General features: G+C 57.7%; 1 pseudogene; it reads left to right on the top strand.

Annotated features, from left to right (window-relative positions):
* Positions 1-22,909: 22,909 nt before the first annotated feature.
* Positions 22,910-25,136, top strand: LOC132826020 (basic proline-rich protein-like; annotated as a pseudogene).
* Positions 25,137-25,447: the final 311 nt, after the last annotated feature.

Below are 25,447 nucleotides of genomic sequence, written 5' to 3'. Positions count from 1 at the left end.
GGGGGGGTGAGAGGGTGTATTCCCCCTCGGGGGGTGAGAGGGTGTGTTTCCCCTCGGGGGTGAGAGGGTGTATTCCCCCTCGGGGGTGAGAGGGTGTGTTTCCCCTCGCGGTGGGAGGGTGTGTTTCCCCTCGGGGGTGAGAGGGTGTATTTCCCCTCGGGGGTGAGAGGGTGTATTCCCCCTCGGGGGTGAGAGGGTGTGTTTCCCCTCGCGGTGGGAGGGTGTGTTTCCCCTCGGGGGTGAGAGGGTGTGTTTGCCCTCGGGGGTGAGAGGGTGAGTTTCCCCTCGGGGTGAGAGGGTGTGTTTCCCCTCAGGGGTGAGAGGGTGTGTTTCCCCTCGGGGTGAGAGGGTGTGTTTCCCCTCGGGGGTGAGAGGGTGTATTCCCCCTCGGGGGATGAGAGGGTGTGTTTCCCGTCGGGGGTGAGAGGGTGTGTTTCCCCCTCGGGGGTGAGAGGGTGTGTTTCCCCTCGGGGGTGAGAGGGTGAGTTTCCCCCTCGGGGGTGAGAGGGTGTGTTTCCCCCTCGGGGGTGAGAGGGTGTATTCCCCCTCGGGGGGTGAGAGGGTGTATTCCCCCTCAGGGGTGAGAGGGTGTGTTTCCCTCAGGGGGTGAGAGGGTGTGTTTCCCCTCGGGGGTGAGAGGGTGAGTTTCCCCTCAGGGGTGAGAGGGTGTATTTCCCCCTCGGGGGTGAGAGGGTGTGTTTCCCCTCAGGGGTGAGAGGGTGTGTTTCCACTCGCAGTGAGAGGGTGTGTTTCCCCCTCGGGGGGAGAGGGTGTGTTTCCCCTCAGGGGTGAGAGGGTGTGTTTCCCCTCGGGGGTGAGAGGGTGTGTTTCCCCTCGGGGATGAGAGGGTGTGTTTCCCCTCAGGGGTGAGAGGGTGTGTTTCCCCTCGGGGGTGAGAGCGTGAGTTTCCCCCTCGGGGGTGAGAGGGTGAGTTTCCCCCTCGGGGGTGAGAGGGTGTGTTTCCCCCTCGGGGGTGAGAGGGTGAGTTTCCCCTTCAGGGGTGAGAGGGTGTGTTTCCCTCAGGGGGTGAGAGGGTGTGTTTCCCCTCGGGGGTGAGAGGGTGAGTTTCCCCTCAGGGGGTGAGAGGGTGTGTTTCCCCTCAGGGGTGAGAGGGTGTATTTCCCCCTCGGGGGAGAGAGCGTGTGTTTCCCCTCAGGGTGAGAGGGTGTGTTTCCCCTCGCGGTGCTAGGGTGTGTTTCCCCCTCGGGGGGAGAGGGTGTGTTTCCCCTCGGGGGGTGAGAGGGTGTGTTTCCCCTCGGGGGTGAGAGGGTGAGTTTCCCCTCAGGGGGTGAGAGGGTGTGTTTCCCCTCAGGGGTGAGAGGGTGTATTTCCCCCTCGGGGGAGAGAGCGTGTGTTTCCCCTCAGGGTGAGAGGGTGTGTTTCCCCTCGCGGTGCTAGGGTGTGTTTCCCCCTCGGGGGGAGAGGGTGTGTTTCCCCTCGGGGGGTGAGAGGGTGTGTTTCCCCTCAGGGGGTGAGAGGGTGTGTTTCCCCCTCGGGGGTGAGAGGGTGTGTTTCCCCTCGGGGGTGAGACGGTGTATTCCCCCTCGGGGGTGAGAGGGTGTGTTTCCCCTCAGGGATGAGAGGGTGTATTTCCCCTCAGGGTGAGAGGGTGTGTTTCCCCTCGGGGGTGAGAGGGTGTGTTTACCCTCGGGGGTGAGAGGGTGTATTCCCCCTCGGGGAGTGAGAGGGTGTGTTTCCCCCTCGGGGGGGTGAGAGGGTGTGTTTCCCCTCGGGGAGGAGAGGGTGTGTTTCCCCTCGGGGGGCAAGAGGGTGTGTTTCCCCTCGGGGGGGAGAGGGTGTGTTTCCCCTCGGGGTGAGAGGGTGTATTTCCCCTCGGGGGTGGGAGGGTGTGTTTCCCCCTCGGGGGTGAGAAGGTGTGTTTCCCCCTCGGAGGTGAGAGGGTGTATTCCCCCTCGGGGGGTGAGAGGGTGTGTTTCCCCTCGGGGGTGAGAGGGTGAGTTTCCCCTCAGGGGGTGAGAGGGTGTGTTTCCCCTCAGGGGTGAGAGGGTGTATTTCCCCCTCGGGGGTGAGAGGGTGTGTTTCCCCTCGGGGGTTGAGAGGGTGTGTTTCCCCTCAGGGGTGAGAGGGTGTGTTTCCCCTCAGGGTGAGAGGGTGTGTTTCCCCTCGCAGTGAGAGGGTGTGTTTCCCCCTTGGGGGTGAGAGGGTGTGTTTCCCCTCGGGGGCGAGAGGGTATGTTTCCCCTCAGGGGTGGGAGGGTGTGTTTCCCCTCGGGGGTGAGAGGGTGAGTTTCCCCTCGGGGTGAGAGGGTGTGTTTCCCCTCAGGGGTGAGAGGGTGTATTCCCCCTCGGGGGTGAGAGGGTGAGTTTCCCCCTCGGGGGTGAGAGGGTGTGTTTCCCCCTCGGGGGTGAGAGGGTGTATTCCCCCTCGGGGGTGAGAGGGTGTATTCCCCCTCGGGGGGTGAGAGGGTGTATTCCCCCTCGGGGGTGAGAGGGTGTGTTTCCCCCTCGGGGGTGAGAGGGTGTGTTTCCCCCTCGGGGTTGAGTGGGTGTGTTTCCCCCTCGGGGGTGAGAGGGTGAGTTTCCCCCTCAGGGGTGAGAGGGTGTGTTTCCCTCGGGGGTGAGAGGGTGAGTTTCCCCTCAGGGGGTGAGAGGGTGTGTTTCCCCTCAGGGGTGAGAGGGTGTGTTTCCCCTCGGGGGTGAGAGGGTGTGTTTCCCCTCGGGGATGAGAGGGTGTGTTTCCCCTCAGGGGTGAGAGGGTGTGTTTCCCCTCGGGGGTGAGAGCGTGAGTTTCCCCCTCGGGGGTGAGAGGGTGAGTTTCCCCCTCGGGGGTGAGAGGGTGTGTTTCCCCCTCGGGGGTGAGAGGGTGAGTTTCCCCTTCAGGGGTGAGAGGGTGTGTTTCCCTCAGGGGGTGAGAGGGTGTGTTTCCCCTCGGGGGTGAGAGGGTGAGTTTCCCCTCAGGGGGTGAGAGGGTGTGTTTCCCCTCAGGGGTGAGAGGGTGTATTTCCCCCTCGGGGGAGAGAGCGTGTGTTTCCCCTCAGGGTGAGAGGGTGTGTTTCCCCTCGCGGTGCTAGGGTGTGTTTCCCCCTCGGGGGGAGAGGGTGTGTTTCCCCTCGGGGGGTGAGAGGGTGTGTTTCCCCTCAGGGGGTGAGAGGGTGTGTTTCCCCCTCGGGGGTGAGAGGGTGTGTTTCCCCTCGGGGGTGAGAGGGTGTATTCCCCCTCGGGGGTGAGAGGGTGTGTTTCCCCTCAGGGATGAGAGGGTGTATTTCCCCTCAGGGTGAGAGGGTGTGTTTCCCCTCGGGGGTGAGAGGGTGTGTTTACCCTCGGGGGTGAGAGGGTGTATTCCCCCTCGGGGGGTGAGAGGGTGTGTTTCCCCCTCGGGGGGGTGAGAGGGTGTGTTTCCCCTCGGGGAGGAGAGGGTGTGTTTCCCCTCGGGGGGCAAGAGGGTGTGTTTCCCCTCGGGGGGGAGAGGGTGTGTTTCCCCTCGGGGTGAGAGGGTGTATTTCCCCTCGGGGGTGGGAGGGTGTGTTTCCCCCTCGGGGGTGAGAAGGTGTGTTTCCCCCTCGGAGGTGAGAGGGTGTATTCCCCCTCGGGGGGTGAGAGGGTGTGTTTCCCCTCGGGGGTGAGAGGGTGAGTTTCCCCTCAGGGGGTGAGAGGGTGTGTTTCCCCTCAGGGGTGAGAGGGTGTATTTCCCCCTCGGGGGTGAGAGGGTGTGTTTCCCCTCGGGGGTTGAGAGGGTGTGTTTCCCCTCAGGGGTGAGAGGGTGTGTTTCCCCTCAGGGTGAGAGGGTGTGTTTCCCCTCGCAGTGAGAGGGTGTGTTTCCCCCTTGGGGGTGAGAGGGTGTGTTTCCCCTCGGGGGCGAGAGGGTATGTTTCCCCTCAGGGGTGGGAGGGTGTGTTTCCCCTCGGGGGTGAGAGGGTGAGTTTCCCCTCGGGGTGAGAGGGTGTGTTTCCCCTCAGGGGTGAGAGGGTGTATTCCCCCTCGGGGGTGAGAGGGTGAGTTTCCCCCTCGGGGGTGAGAGGGTGTGTTTCCCCCTCGGGGGTGAGAGGGTGTATTCCCCCTCGGGGGTGAGAGGGTGTATTCCCCCTCGGGGGGTGAGAGGGTGTATTCCCCCTCGGGGGGTGAGAGGGTGTGTTTCCCCCTCGGGGGTGAGAGGGTGTGTTTCCCCCTCGGGGTTGAGTGGGTGTGTTTCCCCCTCGGGGGTGAGAGGGTGAGTTTCCCCCTCAGGGGTGAGAGGGTGTGTTTCCCTCGGGGGTGAGAGGGTGAGTTTCCCCTCAGGGGGTGAGAGGGTGTGTTTCCCCTCAGGGGTGAGAGGGTGTGTTTCCCTCAGGGGGTGAGAGGGTGTGTTTCCCCTCGGGGTGAGAGGGTGTATTTCCCCCTCGGGGGTGAGAGGGTGTGTTTCCCCTCAGGGGTGAGAGGGTGTGTTTCCCCTCGGGGGTGAGAGGGTGTGTTTCCCCTCAGGGGGTGAGAGGGTGTATTTCCCCCTCGGGGGTGAGAGGGTGTATTTCCCCTCGGGGGTGAGAGGGTGTGTTTCCCCTCGGGGTGAGAGGGTGTGTTTCCCCTCAGGGGGTGAGAGGGTGTGTTTCCCCCTCGGGGGTGAGAGGGTGTGTTCCCCCTCAGGGGTGAGAGGGTGTATTCCCCCTCGGGGGTGAGAGGGTGTATTCCCCCTCGGGGGTGAGAGGGTGTGTTTCCCCCTCGGGGGTGAGAGGGTGTATTTCCCCTCGGGGTGAGAGGGTGTGTTTCCCCTCGGGGGTGAGAGGGTGTTTTTCCCCTCGGGGTGAGAGGGTGTGTTTCCCCTTGGGGGTGAGAGGGTGTGTTTCCCCTCGGGGGTGAGAGGGTGTATTCCCCCTCGGGGGGTGAGAGGGTGTGTTTCCCCCTTGGGGGGTGAGAGGGTGTGTTTCCCTTCGGGGGGGAGAGGGTGTGTTTCCCCTCGGGGGTGAGAGGGTGTGTTTCCCCCTTGGGGGGTGAGAGGGTGTGTTTCCCTTCGGGGGGGAGAGGGTGTGTTTCCCCTCGGGGGGCAAGAGGGTGTGTTTCCCCTCAGGGTGAGAGGGTGTGTTTCCCCCTCGGGGGGAGAGGGTGTGTTTCCCCCTCGGGGTGAGAGGGTGTGTTTCCCCTCGGGGGGAGAGGGTGTGTTTCCCCCTCGGGGTGAGAGGGTGTGTTTCCCCTCGGGGGGCAAGAGGGTGTGTTTCCCCTCAGGGTGAGAGGGTGTGTTTCCCCCTCGGGGGGAGAGGGTGTGTTTCCCCTCGGGGGTGAGAGGGTGTATTTCCCCTCGGGGTGAGAGGGTGTGTTTCCCCTCGGGGGTGAGAGGGTGTGTTTCCCCTCGGGGGTGAGAGGGTGTGTTTCCCCTCAGGGGGTGAGAGGGTGTGTTTCCCCTCGGAGGGTGAGAGGGTGTGTTTCCCCTCAGGGGTGAGAGGGTGTGTTTCCCCTCGGGGGTGAGAGGGTGTGTTTCCCCTCAGGGTGAGAGGGTGTGTTTCCCCCTCGGGGGGAGAGGGTGTGTTTCCCCTCAGGGGTGAGAGGGTGTGTTTCCCCTCAGGGGTGAGAGGGTGTGTTTCCCCTCGGGGATGAGAGGGTGTGTTTCCCCTCGGGGGGAGAGGGTGTACTTCCCCTCGCGGTGGGAGGGTGTGTTTCCCCTCGGGGGTGAGAGGGTGAGTTTCCCCTCGGGGTGAGAGGGTGTGTTTCCCCTCAGGGGTGAGAGGGTGTGTTTCCCCTCGGGGGTGAGAGGGTGAGTTTCCCCCTCGGGGGTGAGAGGGTGTGTTTCCCCTCGGGGGGTGAGAGGGTGTGTTTCCCCTCGGGGGTGAGAGGGTGAGTTTCCCCTCAGGGGTGAGAGGGTGTATTTCCCCCTCGGGGGGTGAGAGGGTGTGTTTCCCCTCAGGGGTGAGAGGGTGTATTTCCCCCTCGGGGGTGAGAGGGTGTGTTTCCCCTCGGGGGGTGAGAGGGTGTGTTTCCCCCTCGGGGGTGAGAGGGTGAGTTTCCCCTCGGGGTGAGAGGGTGTGTTTCCCTCAGGGGGTGAGAGGGTGAGTTTCCCCTCGGGGGTGAGAGGGTGTGTTTCCCCTCAGGGGTGAGAGGGTGTGTTTCCCCTCAGGGTGAGAGGGTGTGTTTCCCCTCGCGGTGAGAGGGTGTGTTTCCCCTCGGGGGTGAGAGGGTGTGTTTCCCCCTCGGTGGTGAGAGGGTGTGTTTCCCCTCAGGGGTGAGAGGGTGTGTTTCCCCCTCGGGGGGTGAGAGGGTGTGTTTCCCCTCAGGGGTGAGAGGGTGTATTTCCCCCTCGGGGGTGAGAGGGTGTGTTTCCCCCTCGGGGGTGAGAGGGTGTATTCCCCCTCGGGGGGTGAGAGGGTGTGTTTCCCCCTCGGGGGTGAGAGGGTGAGTTTCCCCTCGGGGTGAGAGGGTGTGTTTCCCTCAGGGGGTGAGAGGGTGTGTTTCCCCTCAGGGGTGAGAGGGTGTGTTTCCCCTCAGGGTGAGAGGGTGTGTTTCCCCTCGGGGGGTGAGAGGGTGAGTTTCCCCTCGGGGGTGAGAGGGTGTGTTTCCCCTCAGGGGTGAGAGGGTGTGTTTCCCCTCAGGGTGAGAGGGTGTGTTTCCCCTCGGGGGGTGAGAGGGTGTGTTTCCCCTCAGGGGTGAGAGGGTGTGTTTCCCCTCAGGGTGAGAGGGTGTGTTTCCCCTCAGGGGTGAGAGGGTGTGTTTCCCCTCGGGGGGTGAGAGGGTGTATTTCCCCCTCGGTGGTGAGAGGGTGTGTTTCCCCTCGGGGGTGAGAGGGTGTGTTTCCCCTCGGGGGGTGAGAGGGTGTATTTCCCCCTCGGTGGTGAGAGGGTGTGTTTCCCCTCGGGGGTGAGAGGGTGTGTTTCCCCTCAGGGGTGAGAGGGTGTGTTTCCCCTCGCGGTGAGAGGGTGTGTTTCCCCTCAGGGGGGAGAGGGTGTGTTTCCCCTGACACCCATTCGCTAGTAGGAACCGAGGAACACCACACTGAGTTCCTGCAGCTCTGGGTTCTGTACACAGGGAGCTGGGGAAAATTCAGTGCAGAGACTGATAAGCATCTGGAGACATAAGGACAGCAGCAACAGCAGCAGGAGGAGGCCGAGGGCGCGCAGGTTAGATGGATTGACCATGATAAGTTGCCCAGGTTGCTCAAGGATGTGTAGGTGAGGGGCGTCAGTCAGGAGGAAATGAGCAATAATAGGGTATGGAAATGGGTCTGGTAGGTTATTCTACAGAGGGAAAGTGGTGACTTGTTGGGCCGAAGGGCCTGTTCCCACACTGTAGAGAGTCTATGATTCTATGATGGGCCGAAGGGTCTGTTCCCACACTGTAGGGAGTCTATGATTCTATGATGGGCCGAAGGGTCTGTTCCCACACTGTAGGGAGTCTATGATTCTATGATGGGCTGAAGGGCCTGTTCTCAAACTGTAGGGAGTCTATGATTCTATGATGGGCCGAAGGGCCTGTTCTCAAACTGTAGGGAGTCTATGATTCTATGATGGGCCGAAGGGCCTGTTCTCAAACTGTAGGGAGTCTATGATTCTATGATGGGCCGAATAGTCTGTTCCCAAACTGTAGGGAGTCTATGATTCTATGATGGGCCGAAGGGCCTGTTCCCACTTTGTAAGGAGTCTACGATGGGCCGTAGTGCGAGTAAGGGAGCCTCACTTGGTGAAGTGTCTGTGAGGTCGATGATCAGATACACACCCAACATTGAGCAGCTCAGTGCAGGCCCTTCGGCCCCTCATCTTGTCTGAGTCTCCTGCAAGTAAATGAAAGTACCGAGAGAAAGACTTAACAGTAGCAAGTACTGACAAGCCAAAAAAATCACCTCAGCAAACCCTGTGAGCTGGAACCAATGACCTGCTTTATCAGTCTTCTCTGCCCAGGATACTCATTTCATTTTGTCTTTGGAAGAGTTTTATAAGGGGATTTAAGTGTTTTAGAACATAGAACAGTATAGTATTGTACAGGCCCTTCAGCCCACTATGTTGTGCCAAGCATTTATCTTAATCTAAACTCAACCTGGCCTACACACCCCTCAATTTCCTGCCGACCATGTGTTTGTCCAGCAATCACTTAAATGTCCCTAATGTCTCTGACTCTACTACTACTGCTGGCAGTGCATTCGATGCACCTACCACTCTCTGCGTAAAGAACCAACCTCTGACATCTCCCCTATACCTTCCTCCAATCACTTTAAAATTATGACCCCTTGTGCCTTGTGACATCCATTTCTGCCCTGAGGAAAAGTCTCTGGCTATCTACTCTATCTATGCCTTGCATTACCTTTTACACCTCCATCAAGTCACCTCTCTTCCTTCTTCTCTCCAGTGTGAAAAGCCCTAAGTCACTTAACCTCTCTTCATAAGACATGTCCTCCAATCCAGGCAGCATCCTGGTAAATCTCCTCTGCACCCTCTCTAAAACATCTACATCCTTTCTATAATGAGGCAACCAGAACTGGACAATACTCTAAATGTGGTCTAACCAGGGTTTGATGGGCCGAATGGCCTATACATTTGGTGGGAAGGGGTTAAGTCTTGAATGAAAATCGGCACACATCCCATTAGCTGCACCCAACAGCGTTGGGATTGCGTCCCTTGTTCAGATTAGCCCGGCCCCAGTTGACAGTGTAGGCCCCAGGCCTCCCCCCGTTTTCACAGGAAGGATCATGGTGAGGCCTACGCCGCTCCACAAAGCCTCATGACCACAGAAAACCAACAGCTTTCAAATGGCCACCTCATCCACAATTACCATGGCAACTGGGGAATGGAGGGGGGGCAACACCAGGGTAATGGGGGCAAGTAACATGGGTGGGGTAATGGCAGTGAGGGGGTGGGGGGCAATGGGAGAGGGGGTGGGGCAATGGGAGAGAGGGGGTGGGGGGCAATGGGAGAGGGGGGTGGGGCAATGAGAGAGAGGGGGTGGGGGGCAATGGGAGAGAGGGGGTGGGGGGCAATGGCAGAGAGGGGGTGGGGGGCCATGGCAGAGAGGGGGTGGGGGCAATGGGAGAGAGGGGGTGGGGGCAATGGGAGAGGGGGTGGGGCAATGGGAGAGGGGGGTGGGGCAATGGGAGAGGGGGGTGGGGCAATGAGAGAGAGGGGGTGGGGCAATGAGAGAGAGGGGGTGGGGGGCAATGGGAGAGGGGGGTGGGGCAATGAGAGAGAGGGGGTGGGGGGCAATGGCAGAGAGGGGGTGGGGGCAATGGGAGAGAGGGGGTGGGGGGCAATGACAGTGAGGGGGTGGGGGGCAATGGCAGAGGGGGGTGGGGCAATGAGAGAGAGGGGGTGGGGGGCAATGGGAGAGAGGGGGTGGGGGGCAATGGGAGAGAGGGGGTGGGGCAATGGGAGAGAGGGGGTGGGGGCAATGGGAGGGGGTGGGGCAATGAGAGAGAGGGGGTGGGGCAATGGGAGAGAGGGGGTGGGGCAATGGGAGAGAGGGGGTGGGGGCAATGGGAGAGGGGGGTGGGGCAATGAGAGAGAGGGGGTGGGGGGCAATGGGAGAGAGGGGGTGGGGGCAATGGGAGAGAGGGGGTGGGGGCAATGGGAGGGGGTGGGGCAATGAGAGAGAGGGGGTGGGGCAATGGGAGAGAGGGGGTGGGGGCAATGGGAGAGGGGGGGTGGGGCAATGGGAGAGAGGGGGTGGGGGGCAATGGGAGAGAGGGGGTGGGGGGCAATGGGAGAGAGGGGGTGGGGGGCAATGGGTGAAGGGCTGACCTTGGGGTCAGTCCAGAGGAGATTTCGAAGGGATGAGGAGCTTGTCATGTGATGTGGGGGAGCTGGGCTGGACACAGTTAAAAATCCCACAACCCCAGGATGGAGTCCGACAGGTTTATCTGGAAGCAGTAGCTGTCGGAGCGTCGCTCCTTCACCAGGTGGTTGTGGAGAATAAGATTGTATTCCCCAATCCTATGATCATATCCTCCACACCCACCTGATGAAGGAGCGTCGCTCTGAAAACTAGTGCTTCCAGATAAACCTGTTGGACTATAACCTGGTGTTGTGGGATTTTTAACTTTGTCACATGAGGATTGTTTGAGGACTCTGCGTCGGTACTCTACGGAATTTAGAAGCATGGGTGGGAATCTGATTGAAACTTTCTGGTTTTATCGCGGGAATGTGGGGCATGAGCCAAGGAGAGGAATTACTTGAATAACTCTTCACAACAGCCTGCACTTAGCGAGTTGTTTCTGAACGTAACTTGAAGTAACGCAGACCTACAGCAGAGAAACATAACTGCTGAATGACAGCTGGTGTATTTGGAAGCATTTAGGGATTGGCTGTGGTTTTCAGAATTCACTCTGTGGCGGTAACTTCTAATTAAGTTGTTGGATTGCTCATTTTAAATTGCACGTTGGTATTTAGGGTTGCTAAACTAACACTAAAGCAGAGATAAGTGGTGTTCGGAGGAGTTATGTAATGTGAGTGTTAAGGCCAACTGAACATGTGGGTTGACCTGAACAAAGTCAAGATCAGAGTGGTGCTGGAAAAGCGCAGCAGGTCAGGGAGGACTCCTGCCTGAAACCTCGATTCTCCTGCTCCTCGGATGCTGCCTGACCTGCTGTGCTTTTCCAGCACCACACTGATCTCCACTCCAGCATCTGCAGCACTCACTTTCACCTTGTTGATTTTAACCTTAACAAAACCCAGAGCTAGGACTCCCTTTTGCTTCAGACTTCCAAATCCGTTCCCCGTTTAGAAAATATGCCTCTCTTCTTCCCAGCAAAGTGCATAACCTCACACTCTCCACACTGCAGTCCGGTCTCCTACCATGTCCAAGTCCTCCTGTCGTCATCCTGCTCCCTCTCCATCACCTGGCCCTCCATCCAGCTTTGGGTCAGCTGCAAAATTAGCAACAATGCCCTTAGTTATAGAGTCATAGAGATGTACAGCATGGACATAGACCCTTCGGTCCAACCTGTCCATGCCGACCAGATATCCCAACCCAATCTAGTCCCACCTGCCAGCACCCGGCCCATATCCCTCCAAACCCTTCCTATTCATATACCCATCCAAATGCCTTTTAAATGTTGCAATTGTACCAGCCTCCACCACATCCTCTGGCAGCGCATTCCATACATGTACCACCCTCTGTGTGAAAAAGTTGCCCCTTAGGTCTCTTTTATATCTTTCCCCTCTCACCCTAAACCTCTAGTTCTGGACTTCCCGACCCCAGGGAAAAGACCTTGCCCATTTACCCTATCCATGCCCCTCATAATTTTGTAAACCTCTATAAGGTTACCCCTCAGCCTCCGACGCTCCAGGGAAAACAGCCCCAGCCTGTTCAGCCTCTCCCTGTAGCTCAAATCCTCCAACCCTGGCAACATCCTTGTAAATCTTTTCTGAACCCTTTCAAGTTTCACAACATCTTTCCGATATTCCAACAGTGGCCTAACCAATGTCCTGTACATCCGCAACATGACCTCCCAACTCCTGTACTCAATCGTCTTTTGTCCAGAAGTCATGTTGACTCATCCCTATTTTCCCACGCACTTCCAAATACTCCACAATCGCGTCCTTAATGATAGACTCGGATATTTTAGGCCAGGCTAACCAGCCTATAGTTTCCTGTCTTCTGCCTCCCTCCCTTCTTAAACAGGGGGGGCTACATTAGCCAATTTCCAGTCCTTTGGGACCTTCCCTGACTTGAGAGATTCCTGAAAGATCGCCACTTTACACTCTCCTCAGCTATCTCCTTCAGGACTTTGGGATACAGTCCATCTGGTCCAAGTGATTTGTCCAGCTTCAGACCTTTCAGCTTCCCCAGCACCCTCTCCTTAAATGATGGCCACCAAACTTACCACTGAGGTAAAAACAATGACTGCAGATGCTGGAAACCAGATTCTGGATCAGTGGTGCTGGAAGAGCACAGCAGTTCAGGCAGCATCCAACGAGCAGCGAAATCGACGTTTCCGGCAAAAGCCCTTCATCAGGAATAAAGGCAGTGAGCTGGAAGCATGGAGAGATAAGCTAGAGGAGGGTGGGGGAGGGGAGAGAGTAGCATAGAGTACAATGGGTGAGTGGGGGAGGGGATGAAGGTGATAGGTCAGGGAGGAGAGGGTGGAGTGGATAGGTGGAAAAGGAGCTAGGCAGGTCGGACAAGTCCGGACAAGTCATGGGGACAGTGCTGAGCTGGAAGTTTGGAACTAGGATGAGGTGGGGGAAGGGGAAATGAGGAAACTGTTGAAGTCCACATTGATGCCCTGGGGTTGGAGTGTTCCGAGGCTGAAGATGAGGCGTTCTTCCTCCAGGCGGCTGAACCAACCAAACGTACCCCTGTCCCCTGACTCTCTTGAAGTTCTGGTATGGTCCTGGTGTCTTCCACTATGAAAACGGATACGACGTACCAGCTCAGTCCCTCTGCCATTTCTTTGTTCCCCGTTACTACTTCACCAACCTCATTTTCTAGTCGTCCACTCTGGCCTCTCTCTTACATTTTATATATCTAAAAAAAAATCTCCTGCAATCTTTTTAATCTTACTAGCCAGGTAACCCTCATATTTGAACTTCTCCCACGTTACTGCTTTGTTCGATACTCTCTGCTGGTTTTTAAAGGTTCCAATCCTCTGGCTTCCAATGAATCATCCCCAAATTCTTTTGTTTTTTTTCTTGTGTTTGTATGCTGTCCCTGGCTTCCCCTGTTAGCGACGGTCGCCCCATCCTCCCCTTAGTATGTTTCTCCTTCCTCGGGATGAATCTCTGCTGTGTCTCCTGAATTACCCCCAGAAGTTCTTCCCAATCGCTGCTCCATTGCCTTCCAATCAACTCTGACGACGCCTCATTATAGTCACCTCTTGTCCCATTGTCCCATCTGACTCCATTCCTCCCTCCCCAAACTGCAGGCTGAATTCGATCATAGTGCGGTCAGTGGCCCCACCTTCAGCTCCCTAAATCAGGTCTGCCTCATTACAGTTGAAAATGTGTTGCTGGTTAAAGCACAGCAGGTCAGGCAGCATCCAAGGAATAGGAAATTCCTCATTACACTTCACAAAGCCCAGAGTCACCTGTTCCCTCATAAGCTCGACCACAAACTGCTCCAAAATAAGTCTTGTAGACATTCCACACATTCTAGATTAGATTATTTACAGTGTGGAAACAGGCCCTTCGGCCCAACAAGTCCACACCGACCCACCGAAGTGCAACCCACCCATACCCCTACATTTACCCCTTCACCTAACACTACGGGCAATTTATCATGGCCAATTCACCTGACCCGCACATCTTTGGACTGTGGGAGAAAACTGGAGCACCCGGAGGAAACCCACGCAGACACGGGGAGAACGTGCAAACACCACACGCTGACAGGCAGGAGTCGAACCCAGGACCCTGGTGCTGTGAGGTAGCAGTGTCACCCCAAACCTGTCTTTTTTTTTAAGTATCGGTCAAATGCAGTTGTGAAAATTACCGTTGAGTCTGCATTATCACGCTGTGTTAGATACAAATTCTCTTTAACCCACCTGTTGTATTTTTGCTCGCTTTCTGAGTTCAGTGTGTCTGGATTGTGCAGACCCCCCGCCCCCTCCCCCCTGGGCTGGGTGTAGGGGACAGTGCTGAGGTTAAACACCCGAGCAGAGGTCTCGTCATTCTCTGGGTTTTACCTGGTTTGAGGGCATGCATGGGAGAAACCATCCCTGGGGACATAACCCTCATTGTTGCTGCCGGGCTGTTTGATTCACGGCGTGGGGGGGGGGGGGGGGGGGGGGGGGGGGGATAGTGTCTCACACACTCACTCACCTGAGTCACATACAGTACTGTATTCGGATACCACCCTGGCATGCAGGACATGACCAAGTCTCTGAGATGACATGGTGTGCCCTGGCTGATTCACTCAGGAATCAGGTGATTTGGTCTGTTCACATCGATAACTAATAACATTGTTTAATTTTGAGAAGGAAGGAAATGGATCTATAAAACCATCTTCAGGGTGTTGCAGTGACACCAGGGTGTGGGTTCTCTCTGGGCGTAAGGGGCACTGTAGAGAAACTATCCCACCTGCCTGCCCTTGTCCATATCCCTCTAAACCTTTCCAAATGTCTTTAAATGTTGTATTTACCACTTCCTCTGAAATTCATTCACTCTCTGTATTTAAAAAATGCCCCTCACATCTGTTTTAAAACTTTAAATTGGTAACTGGATAATCCAGTAATTCTGCGTATAGGGGACAGTGTACTGAATAATCCAGTAATTCACACACACCATGGGTGCTGGGGAAAAATATAAGCACTCCCGCAGTTAGACGGTGGTGTGGGGGTTAATTAAAAAAAAGAAAATATAACAGGGAAAAAAAATAATGAAAAAAGGAAAAAAAATAAGCAGGAGCGTCAGAGGTTCTACTCTCTGAGAGAAAAAAAAGAAAAAAAATATAATCCAGTAATTCTGGGTATTAGGTTCACTCCTGTATGGAAACAGGCCATTCAGCCCAACAAGTTGACACCAATCTATTCCCCTACCCTATATTTACCACTGACTCATGTGCCAAACACTAGGGGTAATTTAGCATGGCCAATTCACCCTGAGCTGCACATCTTTGGACTGTGGGAGGAAACCGGAGCACCCGGAGGAAACCCAAGCAGACACGGGGAGAATGTGCAAACTCCACACAGTCAGTCGCCTGAGGGTGGGATGGAACCTGGCACCATGAGGCAGCAGTGCTAACCACTGAGCCACCGAGCCGCCATTCTATCGGGAAAAATGCACTGGATAATCCCGGATTTTGGGGGAGAGTGCACTGGATAGTCGAGTATGCCGGCAATAGGAATATTGCCTCTCAATAGGTTTATCTTTGGATGAGGAAGTATCTCGCTGTCACCTGACTAAAATGTTTTCTGTGTTGATTTAATCAATTTAACTCACACCACAACATCACTGACAACACTCAGTAACATAAAGACCCACTCCATGCGGTTAGGAAAAACGCTGGGTTTTGTTGAGCAAATAATACTCAAAGAAACTTCAAGGTCATCGAATATAACACTGACGTGGTGGACCTTACCGTCCAGCCTCGAAAACTTTGACCTTCAAATAAAGCTTGCTGACAAAATTATCATTTGATCAATGTACCAAGAATTATGAATGCAAGATTAAAAAGCTTCAACAAAATGCGCTTTCCTCACTGAAACGTCACTTTACTGGTATGAGGAAAGGCTGAGGCACTTGGGGCTGTTGTCATTGGAGAAAAGAAGGTTTAGGGGTGACTTGATAGAGGTGTACAAGATGATTAGGGGTTTAGATAGGGTTGACCATGAGAACTTTTTTCCACGTATGGAGTCAGCTATTACGAGGGGGCACAGCTTTAAATTAAGGGGTGGTAGGTATAGGACAGATGTTAGGGGTAGATTTTTTACTCAGCGAGTCGTGAGTTCATGGAATGCCCTGCCAGTAGCAGTGGTGGACTCTCCCTCTTTATGGGCATTTAAACGGGCATTAGATAGGCATATGGAGGAAAGTGGGCTAGTGTAGGTTAGGTGGGCTTGGATCGGCGCAACATCGAGGGCCGAAGGGCCTGTACTGCGCTGTATTTTTCTATGTTCTATGTTTACTCTGTCGCTAGCTGTAGAAAGCTGTCAGTGACTGACTAGTTTTTCAGTGGATTCTCTGCATCGGTTTTCCAGGAGATCCCCACAGCGTGCTGGTTGTGAGCTGGTTGTGAAACTGCTCCTGTCTTTTTCTGCATGGTGATTTGTTTGCGATTTTCCCTTCTCCACGTGGACCATCACGATCCTCTTGACAGTGCAGCCCATCACTGCCACCTACTTGTCTCCTTGCAGCACTAACGCCATTACAGTGAAGACAAGCTGAGTGAGGAGAAAGTAAGGTCTGGATGTTACCTTTGGACTGAGCATCCTTATCGCACTCAAACACCTTCACGTGGGAACCTGAGAGATACCAAGTTCGGATTGCTAAGAGACTGTTCCCCAAACTTTAACAATCTATCTACTTTCTAACTGGCTAACCCCGCCCACACGGTACTATTTATGCCCTGTGAGAAGCAGGTTTGCGACATCATCACCAGGTAGCTCCAGGGTTCCCTGACACAGCAATTCCTGTGATGATGTGTCTCATTTACAGGCTACACAGTGACCCCTATCACTAACACCAATCACAAGGACCAATCCCCAGGCAAAGCTAACCCATTGGTATCAGGAGGCAGACAGCTGGTCTATACCAGGTCCTGGGGCTGCCGTATGGTTTGTTCACGTTCCTTCCCCCCAATCCCAGGCCTGCTGTGAAGCTCAGTGGGAAGCAGCCTCTAACTAACTGAGTGGCAATTGTGAGGGACCTCTGGCGCTGGGCCTGTCAAATGGAGGCAGCTGGGCTGTAGTGGCCGTGGTCGGAGCAAACCGAGGCTGAGCGAATGAGTCAGGCTTTGGCCCTCAGTTAACAGAGAGGCCACTCTGCGTGCACTGCACCCTCCATCAGGCCGTGGCGTTTGGTGACACGTTCAGAGGGCGGAGTGACCAACACAGCGAGACAATAACCCCAGCCCCTGACCTTCCTGGTGCTCTCAGGGTCACCTCATACCCTTCCAATGAATATAACCTCCTGACCTGTTCAACTTACACAGTGGTTAGCACTGCTGCCTCACAGCACCAGAGACCCGGGTTCAATTCCCGCCTTGGGCGACTGACTGTGCGGAGTTTGCACGTTCTCCCCGTGTCTGCGTGGGTTTCCTCCGGGTGCTCCGGTTTCCTCCCACAGTCCAAAGATGTGCGGGTCAGGTGAATTGGCCATGCTAAATTGCCCGTAGTGTTAGGTAAAGGGGTAAATGTAGGGGTATGGGTCTGGGTGGTTGCGCTTCAGCAGGTCGGTGTGGACTTGTTGGGCCAAAGGGCCTGTTTCCACACTGTAAGTAATCTAATCAATAAGCCCTTCACCACGTCTGCCATCAGGTGCCCCCTGACCACGTCCCTCTGCAGTATCTTTGATTCCTTCTCACGGCTCCATTTCCCACCAAACCTCACGGTGTTAGCACATTTGGAGACTTCACTGAGACCCCTCACCTTGGTCACCGATGTTGATTTTTATTTTGATTCACTTGGTGGGATATGGGCCCCGGTGCCTGGGTCTATTGCCCGTCCCTTGATGCCCCTGAGGTGAGCGGCCATCTTGAACTGCTCCACTCCATGTGCTGTAGTTTGGTGCACAACGTTACAGAGCGTTGACCCAGCAACACTGAAGGAACAGCAATTCCAAAGTCAGGATGGTGAGTGGCTTCATGGGGAACGTGCAGCGGCTGGTGTTCCCGGAAATCTCTTGCCCCCCCCCACTCCCCCGTCTGTTTGAACAGTCGGGGTCACATGTTTGGAAGGTGACTTAAACAGCTGAGGCCCCAGTACCTGCCCGTTTCCATACTCCACCAGTTACAACATCCTGAGATCACCAATGACCAGAAGCTAAACTCTGCTCACCACCTCCTGGCTCCCTCCTGCACGCTGTGGTGAAAGTGAGCACTGATAAAGCACAGCAGGTCAGGCAACGTCCGAAGAGCAGGAGAAGCGACGTGTCGGGCAATAAGCCTCATCCCCGATGATGCGCCCTGTGCCCAAAACGTCCATTTTCCTGCCCCTCGGATGCTGCCTGACCTGCTGTGCTTTTCCAGCACCACTCTCTCGACATAGACACAAGGGCAGGTCAGAGACTAGGGATGCAGCAGCGAAAACTCACCTCCTGACCCCCTCCCCAACCTCCCCAATGTCTATCCACCATCGACAACGCTCCAGTCTGGAGTTTGATGGAATACTCCCCACTTCCCAACAACGCTCAAGAAACCTGAGGCCATCCAGCCTGACCCCTCACCCACTACGTTCAACCCATGCTCCCTCCAGCCCCACCTCCCCCCCCTCCCACCACACACACACACACACACACACACACACACACACACACCAGTCGTGTATCACACACAGTTGATGACCTGCAGGAATACTCATAGGTTCAACAACAGAGATTCCCAGTGTGTCCCGAATGGTCTGGTCTTAATTTTAAATTGGTTTGTCTCTTGCCTTGGAGTCCATCTAACCAACAGAAGACTTCAACAGTGTTAAACACCTTGATGAGACCATCCCTTAACCTTGCATTCGAGGGGATCCACATTTCGCCTGTGGCTGACACTCAGAATTTAATCCTTCCCATTCAGTAACGCTCTGGTCAATCTGTACCAGCTCCTGATCAAAACTGTCCAGACAGAACATAATATTGGAGCGCTTTAGGGAACATCTCCGAGACACCCGCACCAATCAACCACACCGCCCCATGGCCCAACATTTCAACTCCCCCTCCCACTCTGCCGAGGACATGGAGGTCCTGGGCCTCCTTCACTGCCGCTCCCTCACCACCAGACGCCTGAAGGAAGAACGCCTCATCTTCCGCCTCGGAACACTTCAACCCCAGGGCATCAATGTGGACTTCAACAGCTTCCTCATTTCCCCTTCCTCCACCTCATCCTAGTTTCAAACTTCCAGCTCAGCACTGTCCCCATGACTTGTCCGGACTTGTCGAAGCTGCCTAGCTCCTTTTCCACCTATCCACTCCACCCTCTCCTCCCTGACCTATCACCTTCATCCCCTCCCCCACTCACCCATTGTACTCTATTTTACTCTCTCCCCTCCCCCACCCCCCTCTAGCTTATCTCTCCATTCTTCCAGCTCACTGCCTTTATTCCTGATGAAGGGCTTTTGCCCGAAACGTCGATTTCGCTGCTCGTTGGATGCTGCCTGAACTGCTGTGCTCTTCCAGCACCACTGATCCAGAACACAATATTGGAATTGTATTGCCGAGTTCAGAGGGAAATGTGGAGGCACGGAGATTGCAGTGTGACCATGGTAACGGACACATGCATTAATGTCTAGTGCACACTTCACTGGGAGACAGTACGAGGGAGCAGCGGGGGAGGAGACACCAGCGGTTTGGAATTGCTTCAAAGCAGTTCTGGTAAAACCAGGCGCACTGCATTCCTGAGGCAGGCAGGCAGGGGCTGAACATCGCTGAGCTTTCCAGGCCAGAGGCGTCTGGTATAACCGATCCAGGCAGGCTGCAGCCGGGAGAGCACCAGGAACTGACAATGGTGAGAGCAGCAAAGGGAAGGTGATCAGAACACTGCAGCCAGATCACCCCATCCATATCGGGAGGCCACACACTCCCAGGGCAGGGACAGCACGGGGTTAGATACAGAGTAATGCTCCCTCTACACTGTCCCCCCATCACACACTCCCAGGACAGGGACAGCACGGGGTTAGATACAGAGTAATGCTCCCTCTACACTGTCCCCCCATCACACACTCCCAGGACAGGGACAGCACGGGGTTAGATACAGAGTAAAGCTCCCTCTACACTGTCCCCCCATCACACACTCCCAGGACAGGGACAGCACGGGGTTAGACACAGAGTAATGCTCCCTCTACACTGTCCCCCCATCACACACTCCCAGGACAGGGACAGCACGGGGTTAGATACAGAGTAAAGCTCCCTCTACACTGTCCCCCCATCACACACTCCCAGGACAGGGACAGCACGGGGTTAGATACAGAGTAAAGCTCCCTCTACACTGTCCCCCCATCACACACTCCCAGGACAGGGACAGCACGGGGTTAGACACAGAGTAAAGCTCCCTCTACACTGTCCCCCATCACACACTCCCAGGACAGGGACAGCACGGGGTTAGACACAGAGTAAAGCTCCCTCTACACTGTCCCCCCATCACACACTCCCAGGACAGGGACAGCACGGGGTTAGACACAGAGTAATGCTCCCTCTACACTGTCCCCCCATCACACACTCCCAGGACAGGGACAGCACGGGGTTAGATACAGAGTAAAGCTCCCTCTACACTGTCCCCCCATCACACACTCCCAGGACAGGGACAGCACGGGGTTAGATACAGAGTAAAGCTCCCTCTACACTGTCCCCCCATCACACACTCCCAGGACAGGGACAGCACGGGGTTAGACACAGAGTAAAGCTCCCTCTACACTGTCCCCCCATCACACACTCCCAGGACAGGGACAGCACGGTGTTAGACACAGAGTAAAGCTCCCTCTACACTGTCCCCCATCACACACTCCCAGGACAGGGACAGCACGGTGTTAGATACAGAGTAAAGCTCCCTCTACACTATCCCCCATCACACACTCCCAGGACAGGGACAGCACGGGGTTCGATACAGAGAAAAGCTCTCTCTACACTGTCCCCCATCAATATACCCCCAGGACAGGGACAGAACAAGGTTAGATCCAGAGTAAAGCTCCCTCTACACTGTCCCCATCAAACACTCCCAGGACAGGGACAGCACGGGGTTCGATACAGAGAAAAGCTCCCTCTACACTGACCCCCATCAATATACCCCAGGACAGGGACAGCACAAGGTTAGATCCAGAGTAAAGCTCCCTCTACACTGTCCCCATCAAACACTCCCAGGACAGGGACAGCACGGGGTTAGATACAGAGTAAAGCTCTCTCTACACTGTCCCCCCATTAAACACTCCCAGGGCAGGGACAGCATGGGGTTAGATACAGAGTAAATCTCCCTCTACACTGTCCCCCATCAAACACTCCCAGGACAGGGACAGCACGGGGTTCGGTACAGAGTAAAGCTCTCTCTACAATGTCCCCATCAAACACTCCCAGGACAGGGACAGCACGGGGTTCGATACAGAGAAAAGCTCCCTCTACACTTACCCCCATCAATATACCCCCAGGACAGGGACAGCACAAGGTTAGATCCAGAGTAAAGCTCCCTCTACACTGTCCCCATCAAACACTCCCAGGACAGGGACAGCACGGGGTTAGATACAGAGTAAAGCTCCCTCTACATTGCTCCCCCATCAAACACTCCCAGGACAGGGACAACACAGGGTTAGTGACAGAGTGAAGGTCCTATCAGAGGGAGTTAGGATTGACCCACATTGCTGTGGTCTGGAGTCACGTGTAGGCCAGACTGAATGTGGATGATAGCCTCCTTACCCTGGCGTGTGAATAGGGTGGGCTTTCACAACAATTTTGGATCATTGATCCTACATTCACTTCCTGATTTGTTAGTTAACATTGAATCCCTACAGTGCGGAAGCAGGCCACTCAGCCCATCGAATCCTCACCGACTCTCTGAAGAGCATCCCCCCCAGACCTAGCTCTGTAACCCCGCCTGACTGACCCTGCACATCCTTGGACCCGGTGGGCAATTTAGCTCGGCCAACCCACCTAACCTGAACATCTTTGGGTTGTGGGAGGAAACTGGAGCACACGGAGACTCCACATGGATGGCTGCCTGGAGTTGAACCTGGGTTCCCGGTGCTAAGTGCCAATCCAGGAACACGGTGAGGAATTAGCCTGTGTCTCCAGAGTGTTACCCATGGTCTACTGGATAACTAGCCCAGTAATTTTACAACGCTACCCGTGTCTCCCCCATGCTGTTTGCATCCTCTGTTCATTATTGTCATAAACAGCTGTGTTCACTCCCTGTTCATATCTTGGAAAGGGGTCCGAATGCAAGAACAGACATCCAAATACATCAAGGCAGAAAGGCTGAAGTGAAATGGGAACATGTGTAAAGGAGCAGCTCGTGTTAGGCATTTCAGGTTATGAACCTTTCGCCTCGCTCAGTTCCAAGGAACGTGTGTTTTCTGGAAATCAGTCTCAGAAGCGATGTAGAGTTACATACCAATTCTGAAGAGGACTCGAGCCACGGCAGACCTGCTGAGTTTCTCCAGTCCTTCCTGTGTTTGTGCGGCGTTTCAGTTTGTCCTCCAGTAACACGACGACAACGTAATGTCTCTCGAAACCACCTCGCCATCAGTCAGGGACTGACCTGGAGAGAGTGAGACAGCAGCCCCTGCTCCCAGAGTTTGTGCGTGTGACTTGCTGGGAGAGATTTCAAAGGGAGCTGAGGGGAGAGGGTTTTCACACAGAGAGGGGGGGGGGGCTCGGCTGTGGAACGAACTGCCAGAGCAAGGGGGGAGACATTACTCAGACTTTTGGACAAGTGTAGGAAGGGGAAAGGTTCAGAGGGATATGGGCCGTATTTGGGCAAACGGGGACGGGTTTAGTTTGGGAGGGTAGTTAGCGGGTTGGAGTTAGTTAGTGGGTTTAGTTTGGGAGGGTAGTTAGCGGGTTGGAGTTAGTTAGTGGGTTTAGTTTGGGAGGGTAGTTAGCGGGTTGGAGTTAGTTAGTGGGTTTAGTTTGGGAGGGTAGTTAGCGGGTTGGAGTGAGGGATCAGTTCCTGGGCTGGGGGACTCTGTAGCGACAGGGTCAGTTGTTACTGAGGGTAGGGGACGGGGTCCAGGCAGGGAGGACCCGACTGGGACACGGCCAACTCAGGAAGGACAACAGGACTCCGCGTCCATTCCATACACTCAACACCCTCCTCACCACCCTCATCACCACCACATCACCCCCCCCCATCACCCCTAACTCACCCCCTCATCACCCCCACCTCACCCCCTCCTATCACCCACATCACCCCACCTCACCCCCTCCTCACCTCATCACCCCTTCATCACCCCCACCTCACCCCCCTCATCACCCCCACCTCACCCCCTCATCACCCCCACCTCACCCCCTCATCACCCCCACATCACCCCCACCTCACCCCCTCCTCACCCCCACATCACCCCCACCTCACCCCCTCCTCACCCCCACATCACCCCCACATCACCCCCTCATCACCCCCACCTCACCCCCTCATCACCCCCACCTCACCCCCACATCACCCCCACATCACCCCCTCATCACCCCCTCATCACCCCCACCTCACCCCCACATCACCCCCACCTCACCCCCTCATCACCCCCACATCACCCCCACATCACCCCCTCATCACCCCCTCATCACCCCCACCTCACCCCCTCATCACCCCCACCTCACCCCCTCATCACCCCCTCATCACCCCCTCCTCACACCCACCTCACCCCCTCATCACCCCCACCTCATCCCCTCCTCACACCCACATCACCTCCACCTCACCCCCACCTCACCCCCTCATCACTCCCGCTCCCTCCTCACTCCTATCCGGCAACCCCCCCACAGCTCCCAGCCCCCAGCCCCCAGTCCCCAACCCCCAGCTCCCAGCCCCCAGCCCCCAGCCCCCAGTCCCCAGTCCCCAGTCCCCATCCCCCAGCCCCCATCCCCAGCCCCCAGCCCCCAGCTCCCAGCCCCCAGCTCCCAGCCCCCAGCCCCGAGCCCCCAGCTCCCAGTTCCCAGCCCCAAGCCCCTAGCCCCCAGCTCCCAGCCCCCAGTCCCCAGCTCCCAGCCCCCAGCCCCGAGCCCCCAGCTCCCAGTTCCCAGCCCCTAGCTCCTAGCTCCCAGCCCCCAGACCCCAGCTCCTAGCCCCCAGCTCCCAGTTCCCAGCCCCCAACACCCAGCTCCCATGCCCCAGCTCCCAGCCCCCAGCCCCCAGCTCCCATCCCCCAGCTCCCAGCCCCCAGCCCCAAGCTCCTAGCCCCCAGCTCCCAGTTCCCAGCCCCCAGCTCCCAGCCCCCAGCCCACAGCTCCCAGCCCCCAGCTCCCAGCCCCCAGCCCCCAGCTCCCAGCCCCCATCCCCCAGCTCCCAGCCCCCAGCTCCCAGCCCCCAACCCCCAGCCCCCAGCCCCCAGCTCTCATCCCCCAGCTCCCAGACCCCAGCTCCCAGCCCCCAGCCCCCAGCTCCTAGCCCCCATCCCCCAGCCCCCATCCCCCAGCTCCCAGCCCCCAGCTCCCAGCTCCTAGCCCCCAGCTCCCATCTCCCAGCCCCCAGCTCCCAGCCCCCAGCTCCAGTCCCCAGTCCCCAGCCCCCAGTCCCCAGCTCCCAGCCCCCAGCCCACAACCCCCAGCCCCCAGCTCCCAGCCCCCAGCTCCAGCCCCCAGCCCCCAGCCCCCAGCTCCCAGCTCCCAGCCCCCAGCTCCCAGCTCCCAGCCCCCATCCACCAGTCCCCATCCCCCAGCCCCCAGTCCCCATCCCTCAGTCCCCATCCCCCAGCCCCCAGTCCCCATCCCTCAGTCCCCAGCCCACAGCCCCCAGCCCCCAGTCCCCATCCCTCAGTCCCCAGCCCCCAGTCCCCATCCCTCAGTCCCTATCCCCCATCCCCCAGCTCCCAGCTCCCAGCCCCCAGCCCCCATCTCCCAGCCCCCAACCCCCATCTCCCAGCCCCAGCTCCCAGCCCCCAGCTCCCAGCCCCCAGTCCCCATCCCCCAGCTCCCATCTCCTAGCCCCCAGCCCCCAGCCCCCAACCCCCAGCCCCCAGCTCCCAGCTCCCAGCTCCCAGCCCCCAGCCCCCAGCCCCCAACTCCCAGCTCCCAGCCCCCAGCTCCCAGCCCCCAGCCCCCAGCCCCCAACCCCCAGCTCCCAGCCCCCAGCTCCCAGCTCCCAGCTCCCAGCCCCCTGCCCCCAGCCCCCAACTCCCAGCTCCCAGCCCCCAGCTCCCAGCCCCCAGCCCCCAGTCCCCAGCCCCCAGTCCCCAACCCCCAGCTCCCAGCCCCCAGCCCCCAGTCCCCAGTCCCCAGTCCCCAGCCCCCATCCCCCAGCCCCCAGCCCCCAGCTCCCAGCCCCCAGCTCCCAGCCCCCAGCCCCCAGCTCCCAGCCCCCAGCTCCCAGCCCCCAGCTCCCAGTCCCCAGCCCCCAGCTCCTAGCCCCCAGCTCCCAGTTCCCAGCCCCCAACCCCCAGCTCCCAGCCCCCAGCCCCCAGCTCCCAGCCCCCAGCCCCAGCTCCCAGCCCCCAGCTCCCATCCCCCAGCTCCCAGACCCCAGCTCCCAGCCCCCAGCCCCCAGCTCCTAGCCCCCAGCTCCCAGTTCCCAGCCCCCAGACCCCAGCCCCCAGCTCCCAGCCCCCAGCCCCAGCCCCCAGCTCCCAGCCCCCAGCCCCCAGCTCCCAGCCCCCAGCTCCCAGCCCCCAGCCCCCAGCTCCCAGACCCCAGCCCACAGCCCCCAGCCCCCAGTCCCCAGCCCCCAACCCCCAGCCCCCAGACCCCAGTCCCCAGCCCCCAGCCCCCAGTCCCCAGCTCCCAGCCCCCAGCTCCCAGCCCCCAGCCCCCAGCCCCCAGCTCCCAGCCCCCAGCTCCCAGCTCCCAGCCCCCAGCTCCCATCCCCCAGCCCCCAGCTCCCAGCTCCCAGCCCCCAGCTCCCAGACCCCAGCCCCCAGCCCCCAGTCCCCAGCCCCCAGCCCCCAGTCCCCAGCTCCCAGCCCCCAGCTCCCAGACCCCAGCCCCCAGACCCCAGACCCCAGCCCCCAGCCCCCAGACCCCAGTCCCCAGCCCCCAGCTCCCATCCCCCAGCTCCCAGCTCCCAGCTCCCAGCCCCCAGCTCCCAGACCCCAGCCCACAGCCCCCAGCCCCCAGTCCCCAGCCCCCAGCCCCCAGCTCCCATCCCTCAGCCCCCAGCTCCCAGCTCCCAGCCCCCAGCTCCCAGCTCCCAGCCCACAGCCCCCACCTCCCATTCCCCAGCCCCCAGCCCCCGTGGTGACCTTACCCCCACGGTAATGTGACCCCACGGTGATGTGACCCCGCGGTAATGTGACCCCACGGTAATGTGACCCCGCGGTGATGTGACCCCGCGGCGAT

The sequence above is a fragment of the Hemiscyllium ocellatum genome, chromosome 21, assembly GCF_020745735.1.
Source record: "Hemiscyllium ocellatum isolate sHemOce1 chromosome 21, sHemOce1.pat.X.cur, whole genome shotgun sequence".
NCBI lineage: Eukaryota > Metazoa > Chordata > Chondrichthyes > Orectolobiformes > Hemiscylliidae > Hemiscyllium > Hemiscyllium ocellatum.
This window is presented reverse-complemented; position numbering and strand designations above follow the sequence as displayed.